This window comes from Arachis ipaensis, chromosome B9, assembly GCF_059453495.1.
Source record: "Arachis ipaensis isolate K30076 ecotype BB chromosome B9, ASM5945349v1, whole genome shotgun sequence".
Classification (NCBI taxonomy): Eukaryota; Viridiplantae; Streptophyta; class Magnoliopsida; order Fabales; family Fabaceae; genus Arachis; species Arachis ipaensis.
In genome coordinates, this window is record NC_142444.1 from 105,032,414 (window position 1) to 105,052,914 (window position 20,501).

General features: G+C 40.3%; 1 non-coding gene and 1 pseudogene across 1 annotated transcript; one reads left to right on the plus strand and one right to left on the minus strand.

The window, feature by feature from the left end:
- The window catches only part of LOC148545756 (uncharacterized), a 171,655-nt pseudogene extending 155,770 nt beyond the window's left edge, over positions 1-15,885 (minus strand).
- A 3,850-nt stretch (positions 15,886-19,735) lies between these two features.
- Positions 19,736-19,839, plus strand: LOC148545757 (small nucleolar RNA R71). Its single transcript, XR_015901911.1, has one exon. It is a non-coding gene; the product is annotated as a small nucleolar RNA R71 (small nucleolar RNA).
- The last annotated feature ends 662 nt before the right edge of the window (positions 19,840-20,501 follow it).

Consider the following 20,501-nt stretch of genomic DNA (forward strand, 5'->3'; position numbering starts at 1 on the left):
TCAGCTCCTGCACCCATATCCCGACCTCAGACACCATATGAGATGTGTCAGGAGATCCTTCAGGCCGTCCACCGCTCTGAGCGCTGCAACGCTCGCTGCATCCAGTGGATAGTGGCGAAGTTTGAGGGTAAAGACCCTGGGCCACCTCCTCCAGATACATTAGAGCCAGAGGCCGAGGAGCCTGCATCTGAGGAGCCAGTAGCTGAAGTTGGCCAGTTAGTCCAGCCACCTGAGCAGATACCTGAGGAGCGCATGACTAAGGAGGCAGTAGTTGACAGAGCTGAGGATCATAGAGCCGAGGAGCTGTGAGTTGAGGAGCCAGCAGCTGTAACCGAGTCGAGAGCTGAGGCAGCTGACCAGGCAGTTGACCCGCCAGCAGCACAGACCACCACACAGCCATCCAGTGCCATCATTGTCTACTAGCGTCATCACCACCCACCACCACCAGGCGGTGGAGCTTCACATGACTGACTCCCCCGATTGATTCCTTTGAGCACTGAGGACAGTGCATCACTTACGTGTGGGGGAGGATCTTCTATTTTTGGGTGTAAACATTCTCTCCTGAACACTTCTATTTAGTTTATTTTCAGTTTTATTATGCTTTTGTGGATATTTATAGTACTTTAACTTATGCACTGCTGTTTAGTACTTTTGGTATATATACTAGTTGCTTTTAGTTATCTTTAGTATTGCATTTCTAGTTTTGGTATATATATTGCAGTTTTTATATTGCTTGGTATATAATATATATGGATTGTGATTGGATGATGTGAATAGCTTATGCCTAGTTTATCTTAATCCTAATTGTTCATGTTACTTTTTGCTTGTTGAAAATTAGGAAAAGAATTAGGAAATTTTGAAAAATTTTGCATCCATCACATCATACATACATATAGAAAATAACTTTGGCGAAAAACAACAAATTTTCCAAGAATTTTGCCAAGGGCATTCTATTGAATTGATTGAGAAAACTGTTTTCAAACTTGCTTGAATGATTTCTTTTGGAACATAGAAGAGTAAAGAACAAATACCTTGTGAGTCTTTGAGCTATATTGAGTGGTTACACACTTTAACCACAAATCTTGTTCATTGTGTGATATATCTCTTCTATGATTGTGATCTTACTTTTGCTTGATTCTTTATTTCCATTGATTGATGTCTTGAATTGCATTAAGCGTGATTCTTTATTTCCATTGATGTCTTGATTCTTTATTTCCATTGACTTACTCCTCGATGGTTGGGGTTGACTAGGTGAAATCGACTCATCATAATTACCATAGTTGTCGTTATGGCCATGATAGGATTCTTTGGATACTCATTCCCAAGTCAAGGCTTTTCTTTATTGCATTTTCACTAGTTTTGATCTCATTTTCCTTGTTGCTTGCATTACTTTCTAATTTTGATTATCTCTTAGTCCTTTTATTGCTTAGTTCTTTTAATCTTTCGTTCTTTAATTGCACAAAACCCATTTCGTCCTCCTCACAACTGAAATAAGTAACATTTCATTTGCATTCCTAGGGAGAACTACCCGAGGTTTAATTACTCTCGGTTACTTGTTTTGATTTGACTTTATTATTTGATTCGAGCATTACTCGTTGGCTAGGAACTATACTTACAACACCAATCTTATTTTTAGATTAAATTCCTAGTCGACGAAAATCGTCGCTTATCACCTACTCTAACCCTAAACCGACACCTCTCGTATGGATACTGACTTGAGTGTCGGAGTCCTGGCAGGTGGCCCCACCACATCGTCACTCCGCAGATCCCAACATGCAACCTCTTCCAAACTCACAGCTCGCGCTCAGGTCCTAACCCTTTTAAGTCTCTGCTCAGCATCAGTTCGTCCCGATCCACTGCGCACCAGCAGACAAACATTGCCGCCGTCTATGGGGACCTGACTCGAATGGATTTCCTTCTAGAAGAGGAAGGATTGGAGGCGCACGAGGAAGAGGGCTGCCTGATGAGTAGGTTAGCTTCCGTCGCCTCTTCCCATGAGCGCACGGGAGCACGATCTCGTAGAGACGACCTACCTCCAGCTCACACGGGAGACGTCCCTTTGGCAGAACAGGTGATGACAGTGCAAAGATCATGAAAGAAATGTGCCACCGGGTGTAGAACCTCCAAAGAGAGTTGGCAGCGAGGGACCGCGATCGTTCCAAGCACAGTAAAGACTCTCGTCCCAGTCTATCTCGCACCCGATCTCCTCCAAGAAGGTTGGAAACATGGGGGAGGAACCCTCGAAGGAACGATGAAAGAGTTCGAACGGATGTGCGGTCACACACCACCCAAGATAGATTGGAGGAGCATGGAGAGACTCGCAGAGAGAAACTGAGAAGACGATGAGACTCCATCATCATGGCGGTGACCCCTTTCCACCCCTTGGTCTTCAAGGTCCGGCAGCCAAAGAACTTTGACAAGCCTACGAACATAAGGTATGACGTGATGAAGGACCCTTAGGAACACCTGATGGCCTTTGAGGCCAGGATGAACCTGAAGGGTGTCGGCGATGTAGTCCGATGCCGAGCTTTCCCCATGATGCTGGCAGGCCTAACAATACAGTAGTTCAATGCGCTTCCGCAAGGGTCCATTACAGCCTTTGTGGACATATCCCACAGCTTCTTACCGCAGTTCACCATATGCATTGCTAAGGCCAAGCACCCAATCAACCTGCTGGGTATCACCCAGAAAGCTGGGGAGCTGACTAGGAAATTTCTGGATAGGTTCAACGACAAGTGCCTAAAAATTGACTGCTTGACCGATTCAGTAGCCAGCCTGTGCTTGACGAATGGCTTACTGAATGAAGACTTCAGGAAGCACCTTACCACCTAGCCCGTCTGGACCATGCAAGAGATCCAGAACGTGGCATGAGAATACATCAAAGATGAGGAGGTCAGCCAGGTGGTGGCGGCCAATAAGCGGCAACTGACCAACCCATCTCCCTGCCAACCCATGTATGTAGACAAACCAAGAGAGATACCGAAGGAAGGGGTGTCGGGGAAGCAGTCCAAACCATTTCCTCGGGTGGGGAAATTCACGAACTATACCTCCCTCAAGGCCCCCATAGTGGAAATCTATCAACAAATTATGGACAAGGGATGGTGCGCGAAACTGGCTCCATAATATTCTCACAAATAGACCGACAAGTGCACCAGGTCATCCAAGTAATACCTCAGGTGAGTGAGGGTCGATCCTACGGAGATTGTTGGTTTGAGCAAGCTATGGCTACCTTGTAGATCTTAATCAGGCGAATAGAAAATATGATTGTTGAGGAACAACGCATAAAATAGAATAAATAAATTAAACATTACTAGATGGGTGTGAAATCAATGGTATGAGAGCGGTTGAGGCTTCGGAGATGCTTCTTCCTTCTAGATAAACTTTTCTTACCATCTATTCCAATTTCTAATTGATTCATTCCATGGAAGGCCGTAAATAATTAATGCTAGGTCAGCGGTCATTAATCTCCTCTGCTTAAGATCAAACGCCAGGTCAGCGGTCATCTAATCTGGATGGGGGTGAAGCTCTAGCAGTCCATTCCCTTGGTGATCCTAGTCAAAATGCCACAGACAAGGTCGGATCTTTCAGATTAGAGAATGCTGCTTCTTGGATTATAGCCTATACCACAAAGGCCCTAATCGCCCCGTAGCACGGCTGAACCGATGTCTCAAGAAGTCCCTAACGAAGTCGTGGATTAGCCGTCTAAGAGATGTATAATCAAGCTTGTGGTTAAGTACTATCCCATCAAGGACTCGCAAGAACCCTTGTGGAAGAGGGATGACAGTCAAGCTACACTCCCAATCCATTAGGATGAAGAACAAAGATACATCTTAGAATAAAATCAAGCATAGATTAAAATAGAATAGTGATATTATTAATCCATAAGAATCGGTAGAGCTCCTAACCTTAACCTTAGGAGGTTAGTGGCTCATACTATATATAATGTTCGAAAATAAAGTGGGGGAAGAAGAAGATTGGCGGATTCTCTAAACAAGGGTGATTTTCTCCTATAAATACTAATCTAATAACTAAGAATTACAGAAATAAGATAAACTAGTCTTGTAGTGCAAACATCTACTTTTCGGGCCCACTTGGTGAGTGTTTGGGCTGAGCTTGAGTGAAGCCACGAGCTAGTGCTCTTTTTTGGGTGTTTAACGCCAGCTTTGCACTCTTGAATGGGTGTTAGATGCCAGCTACCCCCTCTTGGGCATTGGACGCTAGGCATGGGGCTGGTGGCTGGCATTGAACGCCAAGTTTGGGCCTTCATTTCCAACAAAAAGTATGAACTATTATATATTTCTGGAATGCCCTAGATATTAGCTTTCCATAGCTATTGAGAGCTCGCCATTTGGACTTCTGTAGCTCCAGAAATGCTCCTTTGAGTGCATAGAGGTCAGAATCTGACAGCATCTGCAGTCCTTTCTCTGTCTCTGAATCAGACTTTGCCAAAACTCCTCAATTTCAGCCAGAAAATACCTGAAATCATCATAAAACACAATAACTCAAAGTATAATCCAAAAATATGAATTTTGCGCTAAAACTTATGAAAATATAATAAAACTTTAACAAAACATAACAAAAACTATATGAAAATGATGCCAAAAAGCATATAAAATATCCGCTCATTAGAACATCAAACTTAAACTGTTGCTTGTCCCCAAGTAACCAAAAACAAGTAGGATTAAAAAGAAGAGAAGGATACAAAAAATCTCAGAGTTCTCGATGAAGCTCAGTTTCAATTAGATGAGCGGGACTAGTAGCTTTTTGCTTCTGAATAGTTTTGGTATCTCACTTTCCTTTGAATATCAGAGTAATTGGTATCTTTAGGAACTCAGAATCTAGATGATATTATTGATTCTGCTAGTTTAGTTCTTTTTTATTCTTGAACAGAGCTTCTTTTGAGTTTTGGCCGTGACCCTATGCTCTTTATTTTCCAGTATTACCACCGGATACATAAACGCCACAAACACTTAACTAGGTGAACCCCTTAGAATTGTAATTCAGCTTTGCTAGAATCCCTAGCCAGTGGTGTCCAGAGTTCTTAAGCACACTCTTTTGCTTTGGATCACGACTTTAACTGCTCAGTCTCAAGCTTTTCACTTGACACCTTCACACCATAAGCATATAGTTAGGGGCAGAAGTTCATTTGAACTTTTTAGGCCAAGATTTATCTTCTTTTAGGCCCTCCTAACCATTGATGCTCAAAGCCTTGGATCCTTGCTTTTACCTTTTGGTTTAAAGAGCTACTGGCTTTTTCCTCTTGCCTTTTGGTTTAAAGAGGTATTGGCTTTTTCTCTTTTTTTTTTGATTTTTTCCTTCTTTTTTTTGGCTTTTTGCTGTTTTTTTTTTTGCTTCAAGACAATTTTTGGATTTTTCAGATTACCAATAATACTTCTCCTTTTTCAACATTCTTTCAAGAGCCAACATTCTTAACTCTAACATCAAATATGCACTGTTTATTCATACATTAAAAAAATAAAAGCAATGCCACCACATCAAAATAATTGAACTATTCTTAATATATAACTCGAAATTCATACATCTTACTTTTCTTTTTTTCAAATAAAATTTTCTTTCAAGTAAGGTGTGAGATGCATGAAATATTTCATAGCTTTAAGACATAAAATAAAGATGATCATGCACTAAAAATAGACAATAAAACAAAATACATGAAAAACAGATAAATGACACAGGCAAAGGGAAGTATGGAACATGACAACCTTAGTAATGGCGGCTGCTGCTTTCTCTTTAGAATCCAATTGAGCGCTTGACGTCTTCTATGTCACACCCCTGTCTCTGTTATTCTTTCCTCATGGCTCTTTGATCTTCTCTTATTTCACGGAGGATGGTTGAGTGTCCTTGATGTCCTATCCTTAGTTGATACATGTTAGAGCTCAATTCTCCTAGAGAAGTGTGCAATTGGTCCCAATAGTCTTGGGGAGGAAAACGCATCCCTTGAGGCATCTCAGGGATTTCTTGTTGAGGTAGCTCCACATGCTCTTGTTGACACATTTGTGTAGGCTCTCTAGTTTGCTCCATCTTTCTTTTAGTGATGGGCTTGTCCTCCTCAATGGGGATGTCTTCTTCTATGACAATTCTAGCTGAATTGCATAATTGACATATAAGGTGGGGAAAAGCCAACCTTGATAAGGTGGAAGGCCTTTCAGCTTTCTTGTACAATTCTTGAGGTATTACCTCATGTACCTCTACCTCACTTCTAATCATGATGCAATGAATCATGATGACTCTGTCAATGGTCACTTCTAACCGATTGCTAGTAGGGATGATAGAGCGTTGGATGAATTCCAACCATCCTCTAGCTACGGGCTTGAGGTCAAGCCTTCTTAGTTGGATAGGCTTGCCTTGAGCATCCCTCTTCTACTGAGCTCCTTCCACACAAAGGTCTGAAAGGACTTGGTCCAACCTTTGATCAAAATTGACTCTTCTAGTGTAAGGATGTGGGTCTTCTTGCATTATTCACAAATGGAGCGCCAACCTTACACTTTCCGGGCTGAAATCCAAGAAACGCCCTGGGACCATTGTATGCCAATTTTTGGGACTTGGGTTCACGCTTGTATCATGGTTTTTCGTAACCCATGCATTGGCATAGAACTCTTATACCATCAAGATTCAAACTTCCGGAATAGGATTGGTTAGAACTTCCCAACCTCTCCTCCGGATTTCTTGTCAGATCTCCAGGTACTCATTCTTTTTTAGCCTAAAAGGGACTTCAGGAATCACCCTTTCCTTTGTGACTACTTCATAGAAGTAGTCTTGATGAGCTTTGGTGATGAATCTCTCCATCTCCCAAGGTTCGAAGGAGGAAGAAACAACTTTACCTTTCCTCTTTCTAGAGGATTCTCCAACTTTGGGTGCCATAAGTGTGAACAGAAAGCAAAAAGCAAGGCTTTTCCAACACCAAACTTAAAAGCTTTGCTCGTCCTCGAGCAAAATAAGAAAGAAAAGAGTAGAAGAAGAAGAGAATAGGGGACATGAAAGGAGAGTGTGATTCGGCCAAGAGGGGGCTTTAGTGTGTGGATTGTGTGGTGAAAGGGTTGGAAGAAGGGGTATTTAAAAGGGTGGGATGGGGTAGGTGATGGATGAACAAGACCGTCGGCTTGGAATTTTATCTCAAAATATGATTAGCGTTGTAAGTATAGTTCCAAGCCAACAAATAATGCTCAAATCAAATAATTCAATTCAAATAAAAACAAATAACCGAGAGTAATGAAACCTCGGGTCGTTCTCCCTAGGACTGCAAATGAAATGTTACTTCTTTCGGTTGTGAAGAGGGCAAAGGGGGTTTTTGTAATCAAAGAACAAAAGATTAAAGAAACTAAACAATAAAAGAACTGAACAATGATCAAAATTGGAAATTGATGCAAGCAAAGGTAAATAGGATCAAAACTAGTGAAAATGCAATAAGAAAGAGCCTTGACTTGGGAATGAGGATCCAAGGAATCCTATCATCGCCATAACCATGACTATGGTAATTATGATGAGTCAATCTCGCCTAGTCAACCCCAACCATCGAGGAGTAAGTCAAGCAAGCATAATTGACCTTAATCCATAAGTCCTAACCAAGTTACCAAACTAGTTGATAAAAGGATAGCGTCAAAGGAAACAAGAGTCAACTAACTACCCAAGAATTACCACTAAATGTTGGACATTATGACTCTAGTATCCTAGGAACTCAAACCACAAGCCAAGGTTGGAAAATCTACTCAAAATCTAGAGTTGGCATTTTCACAAACACCTTATGTGCATGAAAGTAAATAATGGAAAATTGCAAAGTAAATTGGAAACTATAATCAAGCTATGCACCAAATCAATAATAAACATCCAAACAAGCATAAAGAAAGCATGAAACATTAAATTCATCAATCAAAACTTCAAGAACTCAAAATTGAAATATAAACAAAGTAACTTGAACCAAGGCAAATGAAAGAAAAGACAATGTAATTAAAGTGGAATTAAAGAGTACCTACAATAAAAGATGATCAAAATCCAAAAGAAAAGCTTCTATAAAATGCTACATGAAGATGGAAATTAAACCCTAAGAGAGCATTTTCTACTCTACTCCTACTCTTACTCCTAATTACTATGAAAACTATCTAAAAATTGCTCTAATGCTTCACCCCTTTGATAGGTGTTGAAGTCTCCTTTATATAGCACTCCAAAATAGCATTTCAGCCTTCCAAAAATGAGCCAAGGGTCCCAGAAATCGTGAAGCACGTGCATCATTAATGAAATCATGTGTTGGGACCTGTGCGGACGCACAGACGCGGCTAAAAATTGACCTGTGCGTACGCACACGTGGAAATTCTTGCTTGTGCGCACGCACGCAGGGCTGTGCGCATGCACACTTCACTGTGTGTGCTTTTCCTTGTTTTCTTCATGTTTTCTCCCTTGTACATGCTTTCTTCCACTTTTGGCTATCCATTCTTGTCTCCAAGGCCTGAAATCACTCACAAACCATATCACGGCATCGAATGACATAGAAGTGGGATTAAATTGCTCTATTAAAGCACAAAATTGCATGTTTTCACATTTAAGATCAAACTAGGGATCAAACACAAAAGTATGCTATTTTGGTGCTTAAGTGTGAGTTCATGTGCTAGAATCCATCCAAATTGAATCAAAATATACCATCAAATATGGACTCATCAATTCCTCCACACTTAAACAATAGCATGTCCTCATGCCAAACTAACAAGGAGAATGATCCAAAGGGGCAATCAACTTATTAAATGCAACTATCTATATGCATGCAAGTATGTAAATACTATATATACCTATATATCTATCTATAGTATCTATATGAAATTGCTAAAAATAAATGATCAAATTCCCAAGCAAGTATAGACAATTAGGGCAAAGCAAAGAATTAATCCAATGCATCCAAAATCTAAAGAATTGATTCAACTCATCAAATGAAGTAATTTGCATGAACACATGATAAGAAGTATGGAAACATAGAGTTGAGTAATTGAACCCTCACTAGGTGTGTATACACTCTAATTACTTGGTGTCTAAGGGTCAATTCACTCAAGTCTATTCTAATCATGCTTTCAAGGAGTTGCTCTTCATCTAACAATCAACACAAGTGATGCATGAATGCAATTATCATGAGGACTTCATATGGTTGTAATGAGGTTAGGGTTAAGATCGGATAGATATGGCTAAATGGACTAAAATGGTTGAATCCTTGATTAGATTAGGTATCCAACTCAACCTCTATCAACCAAATCAAAATCAAATGCAATTCTAACCTCCCATCAATTCTTTCTTACAAACACTCGCGTATGACTTATCATTCATATCACATATGCATTTCTTATTGATTTTCTTTCACTTAGGAATAACTTTCATCCCCTTTTCATGATGATTTTTTTTTTAAAATAAAAGTTGCATATGGTTAAGTAGTTCATACATGAATGTTCCCATTTTCCAAAGTTTTCAATGAGATACCCAAATTAAACATTTTTATTCCCTACCAGTGTTTCCCAAAAGATTCCCCCATACTTACATGAAACACACTTCTTTAACCTAAGCTAATCAAGGATGCAATCCAAGGTAATTCATGGTTTTCTGCTTAAGGTTGTGATGTGCTAATATCAAGAATAATGGGGTGAATAAGGGTCAACAGGGGTTAACAAGGGTAGATGCAAGGGTAAGGCTATATGGGTAAGGTAAGCTTTTATCAAAGATGGCCTCAATCATGCTCAATGCAATTCAAGACATCAATCTATGGAAATAAAGAATCAAGCAAAACCAAGATCGCAATCAAAGAAGAGATATCACACGATGAACAAAATTAGTGGTTAAAATGTGTAACCACTCAATATAGCTAAAAAACTCACAAGGTAAATGTTCTTTACTCTTCTATGTTCCATAAGAAATCATTCAAGCAAGTTTGAAAATAGTTTTCTCGATCAATTCAATAGAATGCCCTTGGCAAAATTCTTGGAAAATTTGTTGTTTTCCACCAAAGTTATTTCCTATATGTATGTATGATGTGATGGATGAAAATTTTTTCAAAATTTCCTAGTTCTTCTCCTAATTTTCAACAAGCACAAAGTAACATGAACAATTAGGATCAAGATAACTAGGCATACGCTATTCACATCATCCCATCACAATCCATATCTATACTATATACCAAGCAATATAAAGGTGCAATATATATACCAAAACTAGAGATGCAATACTAAAGATAACTAAAGTTGACTAATATATATATACCAAAATAAAAAGTGCATAAGTCAAAGTGCTAAAAGTATCCACAAAAAGCATAGTAAAGACTGAAAATGAACTGAAATGACAAGTGTTCGGAAGAGAATATTTACACTCAACAATAGTAGAACCTCCCCCTCACTTAGATGATGCACGGTCCTCCGTGCCAGAAACGGACCGGGGGAAATAACTCTATAAAGCTCCACCGCCTGGCGGTGGTGGATGGTGCTGACGCTGATAAACAATCACAACTCTGGATGTCTCAACTCTAGGCTACTCAACTAGCGGGTTAGGTGTCTCAACTACCATCTCTACCCTCGGCTCTGGTCCAGCTGTCTGGTCCTCGACTCTGGGCCGCTCAACTGTGGGCTCCTCAACTGTCTGCTCCTCAACTCCACGCTCCTCAACGACTACCTCCTCCGCCGTGGTCTCCTCTAGTCTCTACTCAGGTGGCTGGACTACCTGGCCAGCTTCAGCTGCTGGCTCCTCAGATGCAGGCTCCTCAGTCTCTGGCTCTGGTGTATCCGGAGGAGGTGGTCCAGGGTCTCGACCCTCAAATTTTGCCATTATCCACTGGAAGCAGCGAGCGTTGTGGCGCTCAGATTGGTGGAGGGCCTGAAGGATGTCCCGGCATAACTCATATGGTGTCTGAGGTCGGGGTATGGGTGCGGGTGCTGAAGGAGGTGCTGAAGGCTTTGCTACTGCTGATGGAGGCTCAATAGTCTTCTTCTTCTTCTGAGGTGGCATGTCATAGTCTCCGTATGGCAGATACGGCTGCTTACTGATGTAGACAGACATCCGGTCAGTTGGACGTCTGATGCACATAAACTAGTTATGCTACGATTTAGGAAATTGCACGATCGGCAAAATTCCTTCCGGCAAGTGCACCGGTTATCGTCGTCAAGTAAAAACTCACAATAGAGTGAGGTCGAATCCCACAAGGATTGGTTGAGTGAGCAATTCGGATTAGAAGTGTGTTCTAGTTGAGCGGAATCAAGAATTGAGATGATAATTGCGGAATGTAAAATTGGCGGGAAAAGTAAATGACAAGAAAATTAAATGGCTGAATCTTAAATTGCATGAATTAAAGAGCAGAATGTAAATTGCTGAAATTAAAAGGGAATGGGGATGATTGCAAGAATTGAATTGCAGAATGTAAAGTGAAAGTGGAAATCAGAAATGGGGAATTCATTGGGTTTAGGAGATATTGAAATCTCCGAATCAAAACATGTAAATCTCTTCCTCAACCAATGCATTCATTGAATTTTGCTTGGCAATCTTATATGATTGGATCCCAATTCCTTGGCTCACCAATGCTCTCTAAAAACAAACAAATTCCCAATCCCTTGGTTTAAATGTTCATAAGAAGAGATGATGCTTGATCACTGATTATACCACACAATTTCATGAACCACAATTTGGTAGGATTACATGTCACAATATCCATCCAAACCCCAATCCAATCCACTGTGAGAAAGCTTCTCTAGCATGAATCCTCCATTCCTTTCCCAAGGCTCCGAAGGATTCCAAGTATGAGTAGTCTCTTTCCCAAGACAACTACTCAATGGAATTAGATCGAGAAGCTTTCTAACAAAATTCAAGAGAAAAGATTGAAGAAGAAGATAAACTAATATTGATTCATTGAATTACAATAGAGCTCCCTAACCCAATGAAAGGGGGTTTAGTGAATCATAGCTCTGAATTCAATTACAAAGAAAAGGAAACTAGCTAAAAGTGAAAGTAAAAGTCCTTCCTAACTTAACTTCTATCCTATTTATACACTTTCTATATTGAGCTTCAGTTGTGCTTCTTGGGCTTTGAGGCCTCTCCTTGCTTTCCTTTTGCCTTGGGTTTATGATCCATAATCTTGATGAGGTTGTTGATCCAAGTCCTGTAACATTTATTGAGCCAACTTAGTGATAATCAAATAATGACACATGACTCACTAAATTGAGATTTCAAACTCATCAATCCTTCAGGCCCAATCCCATAAACCATGATATTCAATTGGGTTTCATACCAAAGTAAGTTTAAGTTAATAATTGTGCTCAAAGACTAACTTAAATCACAATATTTTTGGCCCAGAAACCCTTTTCAAGAGTGGCGTTTAAGTTGTAGTTTAAGCTTAAACTGCAACTTAAACGCCAGACACTTCCAGTGAGGCCATTTGTAGAAGCACGTTTAAGCTTTAGTTAAGGTTAAACTGAAGCTTAAACGTGGAAATGGAAGAAGGTAGCCCTGGAGAGTAATGTAGTCGAACACGTTTAACCTCCAGTTTAAGGTTAAACTGGAGGTTAAACGTGGAAAGGGAATGAGGCATCCTGGAGGTCGAACACGTTTAACCTCCAGTTTGAGGTCAAACTGGAGGTTAAACGTGGAAGCTTGGAATGGTGGCCCTGGAGGTGTCGAACACGTTTAACCTCCAGTTTGGGGTCAAACTGGAGGTTAAACGTGGAGGTGGAGAGAGCAACCCTGGAGTGAAAGAAAACGTCGAACACGTTTAAGCTCCAGTTTGAGTCAAACTGGAGCTTAAACGTGGAATGGCCCCTGGTACTCTTCCTGGTTCTGGCGTTTAACCTCCAGTTTGAGGTCAAACTGGAGGTTAAACGTGGAACTCCTCCCTGGGTGGCATACTCATTCTGGCGTTTAACCTCCAGTTTGAGGTCAAACTGGAGGTTAAACGTGGAATGCTCCTTAAGTGAGGCTTTTCATTCTGGCGTTTAACCTCCAGTTTGAGGTCAAACTGGAGGTTAAACTTCAATCCCAGCATTTCTTATTCTTCATGATTTTGGCGTTTAAGCTCCAGTTTAGGCTTAAACTGGAACTTAAACTCCACATGTGATATTGAAGCTTCCTTTATTGATTTTGTTGCTTCCTTGCTTAGCCTCTTCTTCCCTGAAATCATCCAAACAATTGCATCAAAGTCTTGCAAAATTTCATGAGAAATCTTTCATTCATAACATTTAAGTAATACAACTAAAACTCATGGAATTTGCATCAAAATCATATTGTTTGGATGGTTCATTACTTTGTTCTTCATTTAACCATTTTTGGTTACTTTAAGCTCAAGAAAATGCATAAAACAACTAAAACTAACATAAAAATGCTAGTGAAACTAGCCTATGATGCCTTGGCATCACAACACCAAACTTAATACTTGCTTGTCCCTAAGCAAGTCCTGAGTTATTTGAGAAGAAAGTATGAACAGAAAGTAATTACATTGGCTATATTAGCAAGCATTTGAAGTTCATCAGAAGGGTTTTATGCAGAAAGTTGCAGCATCACTTTTTCATACTTATCAGGTAGGATTATCACTTTTTCATTGCATCCATCAAAAATTGCTATGGCCTCTTGTTATTCTTATGTCTTTGGCACTTTTCTCTTCTTTGTTTTTCTTTTCTTTTTCTTAGAGCTTCTTTTGCTCCTTGTTTGCTTAGTGTCATGTGTTGCACAAGCCTTTGGCATTTTCTTTTTCTTATCAGTGCACTACACATATCCACCTTAGGCATTTTAGTTCACATTTCTTCTTGAGACATTGATGCCCAGCACCTCTTTGTGTGACTAAATGTTTTGTATTTAGGTTGCTCTTGATAGTGGACTTTTGGTTGATAATCCCGGGTTAGTTAACCCAAGTTACCAAGTGTTGAAACACTCCTCAGAACCTATTCATCCAAGCATATCCTTAATACATAAACACCACAGGCATTTGTCTCAGAAGTTCAAACCATTGGTGCCTAGCTTATTTTCTCAATTTTTTTGCTTTTTGGTTGCCTTTTTCCGTGGCTTTTTCTTTTCCTTTTTCTTTCTTTTTCATGGCCAAAGACATTTATTCATCAAGATCCATAGACACTTTGTACTTCTACATAAAAAATGATAATTCTACACTCTAATTTTTGTGATGTGACTAAACAATCAAGCATGCATACCACCACTTAATTCTACTTGATTTGTCACTAATTTAGCCAAGTTACTTTTGTTCACACTTTTCTTTTATTTTTGAAACAGAACAAGCATGGCAAGCACTTGTTTAAGAAGGTGAAGTTATATCCAAACATCTAGGCATTCACTTTATTCAAAGCAATTAACAAACAGACATACTAAAACAAACTACACATTCCAGAAAGATTCAACATTTACAGTTTAAACCAGAACACGCATGCTTTTGTTTAACCTTTTTAAAGAATTATCAAGGAATAATACCACCTTGTGAAATTCCTTGTTTTCTCTTTGTTGTCAGGAAACACTTTGATTTCTCCTTCTTCTTCCTAAATGTTGCTTCATGCTTTAAGGTTCTTGTTTCCTTTCCTGCAAAGAGTAATGAAGTTGCTTGCTCCTCAAGCACTTAAGTGGTTAGCTCAACTATGTGTGGGTAAGTATCGGATTCTTAAGTTGGTGTGTGAACACCAAACTTAGTCTCCCACTTACTTCTCTGTGTTCTTTGAATCCTTGAGTTATCTTGGAATGATGTTGCTACTAAGGGTTTTAAGCATTTCTGTGACTGCTTAGAATAGTTGTTCCTTTCACATAAATCAAAGGTTGTTGTGTTCAGTTGATCTTTATGGTGGAACACCAAACTTAGAGTCACACATTCCCCTTTGACTTATGGATCCATGAATTAATTGTTTGGTGTGAAACACCAAACTTAATTCTTTGCAATGCACAGAAACTACTTTACCCCTTTTATTGAAACAAATAAAAGAAACAGCAACAAGGTATTACCTCAGGTTGGGTTGCCTCCCAACAAGCGCTTCTTTAACGTCATTAGCTTGACGGTTAGCTTCCTCAGTTGAGGTGATATTTAACTTTGTCCTTCTCCTCCACATCTCCCAAGTAATGTTTAAGTCTTTGACCGTTAACAATGAAGGTTCGTTGTGACTTTTCTTCCATGATTTCTACTTGTCCATAATTGGAGACCTTGGTGACAAGGAATGGTCCAGACCACCTTGATTTTAGCTTCCCTGGAAATAGCTTCAGCCTAGAATTGTAGAGCAATACTTTTTGCCCTTCTTCAAATTTCCTTGGGGCTATGTTGCTGTCATGCTTCTTCTTTGCTCTTTCTTTGTAAATTTTGGCATTCTCATAAGCTTCCGCTCTGAATTCTTCCAATTCTTGAATTTGCAACATCCTTCTTTCTCCAGCGGCTTTGTTGTCCAAGTTCAGAAGTTTCAAGGCCCAGTATGCCTTGTGCTCCAACTCCAGTGGCAGATGGCAAGCTTTTCCATATACTAGTTGGTAAGGAGACATTCCAATTGGTGTTTTGAAAGCTGTCCTATATGCCCAAAGAGCATCATCTAGCTTAATCGACCAGTCCTTTCTTGAATTTCCCACAGTTTTTTCCAGGATTCTTTTGAGTTCTCTGTTAGATATTTCGGCTTGCCCACTTGTCTGTGGATGGTATGGTGTGGCTACCCTGTGTTTGACTCCATATTTTAGGAGCAATGCCTCTAATGGTTTGTTGCAAAAGTGGCTTCCTCCATCACTGATGATTGCTCTTGGAACCCCAAAACGGCAAAAAATGTGTTTTCTGAGGAAGTTCATGACTACCTTATTATCATTGGTTGGAGTTGCTATTGCTTCAACCCATTTGGATACATAATCTACTGCCACAAGAATGTAATTATTTGAGTATGAGGAGGGAAATGGTCCCATGAAATCTATCCCCCACACATCAAACAATTCAAGTTCCAGAATGAATTGTTGTGGCATTTCATTTCTTCTTGGCAGGTTCCCAGCTTTCTGGCATTCAGGGCAGTGTTTCACTAATTCTTTTGCATCTTTGAAAATAGTAGGCCAATAAAAACCACACTGCAGCACCTTAGCTGCTGTTCTTTCCCCTGCAAAGTGCCCTCCATAAGTAGAGCCATGGCAGTCCCATAAAACTTCCTTTCCTTCTTCCTCGGACATGCATCTTCTGAGTATGCCATCTGAACATTTTTTGAACAAGTATGGTTCGTCCCAGATGAAGTATTTGGCATCATTTACCAATTTCTTCTTTTGATGTTTGTTAAATTCCAAAGGAAAACTCCCAGTGGCCTTGAAGTTTGCTATGTCTGCAAACCAGGGTGCCTTGTGAATTAGCATGAGTTGTTCATCAGGAAAGCACTCATTTACATGTGTGCTTCGTGTGCTTCCTTCTTCACATGGTATCCTTGATAAATGATCTGCCACCTTGTTTTCTACACCCTTCTTGTCTTTGATTTCAATGTCAAATTCCTGCAACAAAAGAACCCATCTAATAAGTCTTGGTTTAGATTCTTGTTTAGCAAGTAAATATTTTAAAGCTGAATGATCAGTGAAGACAATGACTTTAGATCCAATGAGATAAGATCTAAATTTGTCAAATGCAAAGACTATTGCCAAGAGTTCTTTTTCAGTGGTTGTGTAATTCTTTTGGTTAGCATTCAAGACTTTACTGGCATAATAAATCACATGCACCAAATTGTTTTTCCTTTGTCCTAACACGGCCCCAATAGCAAGGTCTGATGCATCACACATCAGTTCAAAAGGTAAGTTCCAATCAGGTGGGGCAATGATAGGTGCAGAGGAAAGTTTTTGCTTCAAAAGATCATAGGCTAGCATGCAATTTTTATCAAATACAAAGGGTGTATCAGAGACAAGCAAGTTACTCAAAGGTTTGGCTATTTTAGAAAAGTCTCTAATAAACCTTCTGTAAAAACCAGCGTGTCCCAAAAAGCTTCTAACTGCCTTGACATTACTTGGTGGAGGTAGTTTTTCAATGATTTCCACCTTAGCTCTGTCCACCTCCATGCCTCTATTAGAGATTTTGTGGCCAAGGACTATTCCTTCTGTGACCATGAAATGACACTTTTCCCAGTTTAATACTAGGTTAGTCTCTTGGCACCTCTTAAGCACCAAGGCAAGGTGGTGTAGGCAGCTGGGAAAAGAATCCCCAAACACAGAAAAATCGTCCATGAAGACCTCAATAAATTTTTCAATCATGTCCGAAAAGATGGACAGCATGCATCTTTGGAAAGTGGCAGGTGCATTGCACAACCCAAAGGGCATGCGTCTATAAGCAAAAACTCCATATGGACAAACAAATGATGTTTTCTCTTGATCACTAGGATCAACTACTATTTGGTTGTAGCCCGAATATCCATCCAAGAAGCAATAGTAAGCATGTCCGGCAAGCCTTTCAAGCATCTGATCCATGAATGGGAGTGGGAAATGATCTTTTCTGGTGGCTTCATTGAGTTTCCTGTAGTCTATGCACATCCTCCATCCAGTAACGGTTCTTGTGGGTATGAGTTCGTTCTTCTCATTTGGAACCACAGTGATGCCACCTTTCTTGGGCACTACATGGATGGGACTAACCCATGGGCTATCAGAAATGGGGTAGATTACCCCTGCCTGCCATAACTTCCTCACTTCCTTTTGTACCACTTCTTTCATGACGGGATTCAATCTTCTTTGAGCTTGAATGGAGGGTCTAGCATCTTCTTCTAACAAGATTTTATGCATGCATATGGATGAACTTATCCCCTTCAAATCAGCTAGGGTCCATCCAATGGCATCTTGATGAGTTTGCAGCACCTTGATCAATTCTTCTTCTTGTTCTTGGCTCAAGGCCGAGCTAATGATAACAGGGTGACTCTCATCACTACCCAAGTATGCATACTTGAGATTAGGGGGCAATGCTTTGAGCTCAGGTTTTGGTGCTTCCTTTTCTTCTTTCACTTTCTCTGGCCTGCTTAGCATAGTTGTGTCAGCATCCTTGATATCACTAACTTCAATATCCTTGGTGAACTCCTCCTCTGCCACTTCCTTTATTGTTTCCTCAAAAGTTTCTTGTACTGCAATGTCCACTACATCAACCCTCATACATTCCCTTAGTGATTCTGATGGATAGCTCATTGCCTTGAATACATTAAACACCAATTTCTCATCATGGAGTCTAAGAGTGAGTTCACCCTTTTGTACATCTATGATGGCTCCAGCAGTAGCTAGGAAGGGTCTCCCCAGAATTATTGAAGCCTTGGCTTCTTCCTCCATATCTAACACCACAAAATCAGCAGGAAATATAAATTCTCCCACCTTCACCAACAAATCCTCAACTATCCCATGAGGGAATTTGAAAGTTCGATCTGCCAATTGGAGGGCCATTCTTGTTGGTTTGGCTTCTTCAATCTTCATTCTTTTCATCATTGTTAGCGACATCAAATTGATGCTGGCCCCTAAATCACACAAGGCCTTCTCCACCATGACTTCTCCTATAATACAGGGGATTTGGAAACTGCCTGGGTCCTTCAATTTCTGAGGCAATTTGTGCTGAATGATGGCACTGCATTCTTCAGTTAACAACACAGTTTCCTCATTTCTCCAGCTTCTCTTCTTGGTCATCAATTCTTTTAAGAATTTTGCATAGAGTGGCATTTGCTCTATTGCTTCAGCAAAGGGAATGTTGATTTGAAGCTTCTTGAAAATTTCCAAGAACCTGGAGAATTGGCCATCCTTTTCACTCTTCATCAAACGTTGAGGATAAGGTGCTTTAGGTGTGTAAGGCTTCAAGACCTCTTTTTCTTTTTCTTTTGTTGCAAACGGTGTAACAGATTGTCCTTGTTCTTTATCTTTCACATTTTCCCTTGCTTCATCCTCTGTGGTTTCCCTTGAAATCTCCTTGAGATTCTTTCCACTTCTGAGGGTTATGGCCTTACATTCCTCCCTTGCAATAGCCTTAACAGTATGAGAATTGCTTGTCCCAGGGGCTTGCTTAGTCAAATACAAAATTTGATTTTCTAGCTTCTGGATTGCAGCTCCTTGGTTTTGCAAGTTAGAATTTACTTCTTCCTTAAAAGCCTTCAATTCAATTATATCTTGGCTCATGGTTGCAAGCATTCCTTCCATCCGGTTTAATTGATCTTGAAATTGTTGGTTCGGATTGGGTTGGGTAGGTTGATTACTTTGGCCATGGTATGATGATTGGGGGTAAGTGTTTTGTGTGGCTTGGTATGATCTTTGGTTGGAGTTTTGGTATGTGGAATTGTTATGTTGGTTGTGGTTGTAAGGTTTGTGGTTTTGTGGTTGGGTTTGTTGGTTTCCCCACCCAAAGTTTGGGTGGTTTCTCCAGCCTGGGTTGTAAGTATTGGAATGTGGATCATATGATTGCCTTTGTTGGTTTCCCACATAGTTGGCCTCTTCCCAATCACCTCCTTCAATGCCTACTTCCTCTTGATCTTGTGTGTGTATTGCAGCCACTTGCTTTGTTTCTAATTGCCTGGTAAGTTCTGCTAGTTGCTTGGCAAACACCTTGTTTTGGGCTAGAATTGTATCAACATGGTTCAGCTCCATGACTCCCTTAGTGTTGTGCCTTTCTGATGCATAGTAGTACTCATTCTCAGCCACTGTCTCAATCACTTAAATGGCTTCTTCCACGGTCTTTTTCTTGTTCAATGAACCTCCTGATGAATGGTCTACAGCCTTCCTTGATTCATAAGAGAGCCCATCATAGAAGATGTGCAATTGCACCCAATCATGGAACATGTTTGGTGGGCATTTCCTTGTCAAGTCCTTGAATCTCTCCCATGCCTCGTAGAGAGTTTCACCATCTTGTTGTCTAAAAGTCTGGACCTCAGATCGAAGCCTATTGACCTTTTGTGGAGGGTAGAAACGTGCCAGAAACTTGCCTTCCACCTCATCCCATGTGGTTAGACTCCCCCTTGGGAATGATTCCAGCCACTTAGCTGCCTTGTCCCTAAGTGAAAATGGGAACAAGAGCAGTTTATAGGCATCTTCCTGGACTCCATTGGACTTCACAGTGTCACAAATTCTCAGGAACTTTGTGAGATGTTGGTTTGGGTCTTCATTAGCACTTCCTCCAAAGGAACAATGATTTTCCACCAATGATATTAGCTGTGGCTTGAGCTCAAAATTGTTGGCCTGAATGGGTGGTTTCTGGATGCTACTACCACAATTCCCAGAGGTTGGGTTTATGTATGAACTAAGAACCCTCCTCTCAGGAATGGCATTGTTTCCATCAGCTCTCTCATGGTTGTGAACTTCTCTATCCATGTTGAGATCTAGAGCTTCCTCAAAATTGTCCTCAGATTCTCCTTCAGATTCCTCTTCTCCCACTACTCTCTTCCCTCTTGCTTCCCTTCTAAGTCTATGAAGGGTCCTTTCCGGTTCGGTATATGGAGGAGTTGATGTCTCTCCTCTCCTACCTGTCATACAAGAACACAGCTCAAACACAAACAAGTAAAATACTCTTGGTTAATGGAAGAGTATGGTTAGATCAATTGAGGAAT